This window comes from Pinus tabuliformis, chromosome 7, assembly GCF_031772625.1.
Source record: "Pinus tabuliformis cultivar Carrire ecotype Pingquan chromosome 7, CPIR1, whole genome shotgun sequence".
NCBI classification, from domain to species: Eukaryota; Viridiplantae; Streptophyta; class Pinopsida; order Pinales; family Pinaceae; genus Pinus; species Pinus tabuliformis.
Window position 1 is genome coordinate 755,934,089 of NC_142293.1, and position 6,419 is coordinate 755,940,507.

Consider the following 6,419-nt stretch of genomic DNA (forward strand, 5'->3'; position numbering starts at 1 on the left):
TATTAGATTGGTGTAACAACAAAACAGTGGGAGTTGCCTCAGAAACTTTGTGAGGAAGCTGTAGAATGAGCTTAGATATGGAACTGGCCTTCACTGTGTACAATTTATGGTGAAAGAGCAGATTTTGCAGAGTTTAGACAGTCTTTTTAAATGAAATCATTGGATTGATAGGCTCTGTGGGTAAACTACAGAGGGAATGGGATTGATTTCTAGCCAAAGGAGCGAGGTTTTATAGAGAATTTTAACAAAGGAAGTAAATGCTTGGACAGTTTATAGATTTTACCGGTGAAAACGGCCTCGACATTTATTTTAATGGCGAAATTTGCAGAGGAGGGAAAATTTGCCGGGCTGGTCTTGAACAGGGGGTCAACCAGTGAGTTTATAGGTGGAAATTCAGGTGCTCAAGTGCCTTTTTGGTTGAATTTGCAGGTGTTCGAACAACTTTAATGGAGAAAACTGCGAAAAATAGGGTTCGGAGGTAAACAGACGGGTAAATACCTGTTTTAATGGTGCCGAGGGTGAACGTAAAATCTCATGCAAACAGCTCCACGGGCACACAATAGGAAACAAACAAAATAGTCGTTTTCACGACTTTTTATTGAATTTTGGACATTTTGGCGCTTTTCGGGGATGACGTTAGCATGATGTAATTTGGCGCATAGTGGGTACGGAAGATGACGCAGCAGTCGACGTGTAAAGTGACGCAGCAGTCGACGTGTAAAGTGACGTGGCATGACACGGTGGCGGGGCGATGATGTCGGCAGATGATGTGGCAGTACTGCAGTGGAGCGGGGAGCTGACGCAGACGTGACGTCATTGGTGACATGGGAGTTGACATCAGGTGGCAAGTGGCGGGCGGTTTCCGGTTTTCCCCACACCGCTTTTGGCCTGGGGTGGTATTGCATAGGGGGCCTACAATCACGCCGGGAGATCAACGCGTGGCGAGGGTACGGCAGCAATACCGCCAATCCCCCGGACGCTAATCTCCGGCAGATCGGGGGATCCGATATGACCGCCCACCGTTGGATTAAAGGCTTTGGATCGGACGGCGGTTAGGAAGTTATGGGCGGCGAGCAGCTTTGGCGTGGGACCCGCTGAATATTATATTATTTATTAATATGGCGAGGGTTTAAACCTTGGAAAAACGAGTTTTATATGTTGGGCGCCGGGGTAATGGTTATTAATTTAACCAAATATCAAACGAAACCCAATAAAAATATATGTGGAGGGGGTAATATGGTAAGGTTTATGTGGAGGTTTTAGGTGTGGTTAGTTATTTGACCAAATGTTAAATTACTCCCAAGTGTGGTTTGGACGTGGAAGGGCCAATATAAGTCCCAAATGAACCTAATATTTCCCAAACTTTAGGTTATATAGCTATAATGCTAAGGGGTAGGAATATTAACACTTTTTGGGTTTTTATATAGTTTTTTTTGTATAATAGGGATAGGGAAATGATTTAAGGGAGCTAGATAATAGAGTTAGAGGTTAATATGGCTTTATGGATTGAAATTGAATGGATGAAATGCTAAGTATGCAGAGTGAAAATTTAGACATAAGAAGATGAAAGGAGTATCGAGTAATGATTTTTACACAAGAAATGTGGTTTTTTTCCACTAAGTGGAGTCAAGATTCAACTCAGCATTTATCATGAAATGAAGTGAAACAGGACCCTTGGGCAGATCCCAAGCTCCTTGAGGGGATGTTAGTAAATTACTTGTGGAGGATGAAGGGGAAATTAGTCATGCTTCCATTGTTATGCCACCAAACAACTACCATGGTACCAATTCCATTTATGAGACAAGTCTTTCTTGACAAGGCAAAAGATCACAACCTTGTTTCTGCAACTCCAAACTGCCTACCCAGCCTAACACACCTAACATTTTTTCTTCCTTTGGATTGGGTGCATTTAGACTAGCAAACCCTGAAGTTCCTCTTTTCTTTTTGACTGCCCTCCTATCTAAATCTACCCTTATCTATTCCAAGGGCCCAGATTAAGCAGTTGGGCTCCTTATTTTCTCTACCTATCTACTCATCTGCCAAGATTAAACTGTTTGGCCAGATATTCTTTCTCTATTCTACAACAACAAATTTAAATATGGAGTGGTCCAGATTGAACTGTTGGGCCATCCATCAAGTGTGATAAACAACAGTATTTGCACATTGTGAACTTGCAAATAAGATAGCAGTGGCATTTTGACTGGCCACTTTCCTGGTCTTTCTTTGGGGTTCATTTCTATTATTTTTTCTGACCAATTGATTTTTCTTGCCCTTTGATTTTTCTTTTAGGGCATACCCTCTTTACATTTTTTATTTTTCTTTTTCTGTATAGAAAATATGGAACCTTTGCAGCATGCAAGGATGAACATATTTGGCACTTCCATAGTCAATCATGAAATATGAAACCTATTGGTATAGGAACCTAACAATGGCTCCACTTGGGGATGGCCTTTCCTTGTGAAAGGTCAAGAACAGCAGGTCAGATGGCCTTATTCTCAGTTGGCTGTTTGTAATTTCAAGACTTCCTTCTCCTGGGAACCAATGATCTGAACCTTGGTAGCCTGTATGCAGTCCTTATGAGCTGATCTGTGCAAAATTACAGCTCTGTCTTTGCTGGTTTTTCTGAGTATCTGTCATCATTTATGTAGTTCCCAAGTCTCCTCCTTGCTCCTTTGTTGTAATTTCACAACATACACCAAAAGTGGTGTAATTCCTTGATCTGTTCCTCAAAATCTGCTGCATTTTGTCCCTTATCTAGTTGCTGTAAATAAAAACTGATGGAAATACAAATATTAATGTACAATATATAGTTGTGTTGTGTTGATCAAAGGGAATCAAAATAGTGCCTGAGCATTTGTCCATTGACTGGACCTTCCTAAGTATCTTTGCCATCCAAACTCTTCAAAAAATAGGTGTTGCTGCCTTGTACAGCATGAATAATAAAAGGTCCTTTCCACAGGAAATCAAATTTTTCATGCTTCCCCTTATATTCCCTCCTAGAGTCCCATCTCAACACTTTGTTTCCTATGAAGAAATCTTCAGCTTTTGCTTTTTTGTCAAAGATCTTTTTGAGTTTATCTTGTAAAACTTGACTTCTCTTATATACTTCCTCTCTTGTTTGCTGCAAGTGAATAGTTTGATTGATCCTTCTTTGAATATCATTAGGCTCTGCTTGTATTTCTTGTAGCAACTTGATCACAGGGATTCCCAAAGATGAAGGGAATCTTTCCTCCATTCCATAAACCAATTCATATGGACTTGTTCCAATGGATCTTTTGGTGGTCAATCTGTCTGCCCACAGTGCATTTACAAGCTTCTTGTGCCAATTTGTTCTCCTCCAAGACTTTTTTAATGATGTTGATGAGGCTTTTGTTGGATGACTCAGCTAGGCCATTACCTTGAGGGTAATAGGTTGTGGAATGGCCTAAGGTAATGTGGTATTTGTGGCAAAAGTTGATCATTCTTTTGGATTTGAAAGCAGCAGCATTGTCTGTAATAATTTTCTCTGGACAGCCAAATCTGGACAAGATGTTGGTTTCTAAAAATTGCATAATGATTGAGTCATTGGCTTGCCTACAAGGAATGACTTCTATCCATTTGGTAAAATAGTCTGTGGCAGTCAAAATCCACCTGTGTTGGCCAGAAGAGGAGGGGTGAATTTCACCAATGAAGTCTAAACCCCATTGTTGAAATGGTCTTTCAGTTGAAATAGTTCTGAGGGGTAAAGGTAATAGCTTTCTCTTGCCTTCAAAGATCTGGCATTTATGGCATGAAACTACAAATTTTTTCACATCAGCAAACAGGGAAGGCCAATAGAAACCGTCTCTTAGGATTTTATCAGCTGTTGATTTCCAGTATAAGTGTCCTCCACAGTCCCCTGCATGAAATTCCTTGAGTACTTTGTTAGTTTCATCCAATGTTAGGCAATTAAGCAAAATACCTTCATGATTTTTCCAAAATAAAGCATTGTCTATGATACAAAATTTTGATGCCTTCAGTTTTAGGAATCTCTTTTTAGTTCTGGACAACCCTGGAGGAGCTTGCAGGTTTAGCAATACAAAACATATGTCAGCATACCAAGGTGATTGTAAAAAGGCTTGATTGATCTGTGGAGTCGCCATCTCCTGTTCGTTGTCCAGTTCATTGATGTCAAGGGCTTGAAAATTGGTTTCATTCATCAGTTTGGCTAATCCTTGTCCTTTTATCAATTTTGTAGGCTTGATTTCAAATTCATACTCTAAAATGTTGGCTATCCACTTGCCCCTTTTACCTTCAATTCCTTCTTGAGTTAAAATATCCTTAACCACAACATTTGGAACATAGGCTATCACATGTGAGTACAAGATATAAACCCTGAAATACTTGATGGCTTTTACAAGGGCATAAGCTTGTTTTTCCATGATCTGATATTTTAGTGGAGCATCTCTAAGGGATTTGCTGAAAAAAGCAATGGGCTTCTCACATCCTTGGTCATCTTTTGTAATAGGACAGCAGCAATGGTATACTCAGATGCAAAGGAAAAAATCATGAATTCTCTATCAAACTTGGGACTGGTTTTTTTGTCAGAGCTGTTTTGATGTCCTCAAAGGCCTGTTTATCTTCCATGGTCCACTTGACTTTAGAATCCTTCTTGAGCATGTTGTTTAATAGTCTGATTAGCTCAGCCAGATTGGGAATGAATCTCCTTAGGAAAATGATCTTTCCCAAAAAATCTTGCACTTCTTTGATGTTTCTTGGATGAGGCACTTGAAGAATAGCTTCAATTCTGTCCAGGTCAATCCTAATGCCATATTTTTAAATTATGTGACCTAGGAGTTTGCCTTCTTCTAGGCCAAACAACGATTTCTTTGGGTTCAATGATATGCCATATTTTCTGCAAATTAGGAATACTTGCCTTAAATGTTTTAGATGTTCTTGGTCTGATTTTGAAAAAGAAGTTAGATCATCAAGGTATATGACTAAAAAATCATGGATCTCTTTGGCAAAGGCTATATCCATTGCTCTTTGAAAAGTGGCCCCTGCATTTTTGAGTCCAAAAGGCATTTTGACATATTTGAAGGTACCCCAAGGTGTTGTAAAGGCAGTTTTGTCTTGATCATCCGGCTGGACTAAAATCTGATTAAATCCTGAGAATACATCTAACAGTGAGATCCTAGAGGCTCCCACTACCCTTTGTAGGATATGATCCATTTTTGGTAAGGGGTAATGGTCTTTAAGAGAGACTTTATTCAAATTTCTTAGGTCAACACACAGTCTTATCTCTCCCGTTTTCTTCCTAGTAGGCACTAGATTTGAAATCCATTCTGAGAACCTGATAGGTGCAATGATACCAGCTTCGTACATTCGTTTAACTTCCTTTTCAATCAAGGGAAGGAGGACAGGATTCACTCTTCTAAGCTTTTGTTTAAAAGGTTTTTGATTCTCTTTCAAGGGTATAGTATGTTTTATGACTGAAGTATCATAAGATTTGAGGTCCTCATAACTCCAGGCAAACACATCTTGGAATTTCTTAAACAAGTCTATGTATTTCAATTTCCGATCAGCAGGCAAGGCTTTGGAGAGTTTGACCATTTTGGGATTTTCTGTGGTTCCAATGTTGCAGTCCTCAATTTCTGCATTTAGAGGTTGCATTTTTTGCTTCCTTGAAATTTCATTCGAATCAAATATGTCCTCTAAAGGAGTTAAGCCTGTGGGCAGAAAATTGTCTTTTAGCTCAATTACTTCAGCTTTTGCCTCAGCTATTTCATCAAGGTCTGTTTGCTTCAGCTCTTGCAAATTCTTGTCATCAAAAGTCGTTGGGTGTAAAATTAGATTTGTTCTTTCAGCTAATATGTTTTTTTCAATTTGGTCTATCCGTTGTTGATCATCCATGGTACTTGTATCAATGTTTATACTTGAGAATTCCTCCTTCAGAGTCAGGAAATTATTTATCTGTGTATCATTTTCAAAGACTTGCCAGTTTTTGACATTATCTGGGACAACAGGCCTATGTTTAATTTCAGCAGTGAAGTAGTGGTTGGGTTCAAAAGGCAGCTTGCAAGTGCTAGCAAAAGTTGCCAAGATATGTGCATGTAAATTGTGCTTTCTAGGGATTTTGGTTAGCTGAGATTCTGAGAAGGTGTTACGTATTTCAATGGCTGCCCCTCTGTAAGCCCTCAAACTTAGATCGTTTGTAACAAATTTTCCCTTCATCTGCTGTATGATCAAATCTGAGTCCCATAGAATTGAAACCTTAGTTGCCCCTAGAACTCTGATCAGTTTGAGTCCTAACAGCAGGGCTTCGTTCTCAGCCATATTATTTGTGCATCTGAAATTTAACCTATATGCATGACCTTCAGCATGGTCATTTTGCATGTTGTGAATCCAAACCCCTGCCCCTGCTCCTAATTTGTTGACAGAGCCATCAAACTCTAAGTACC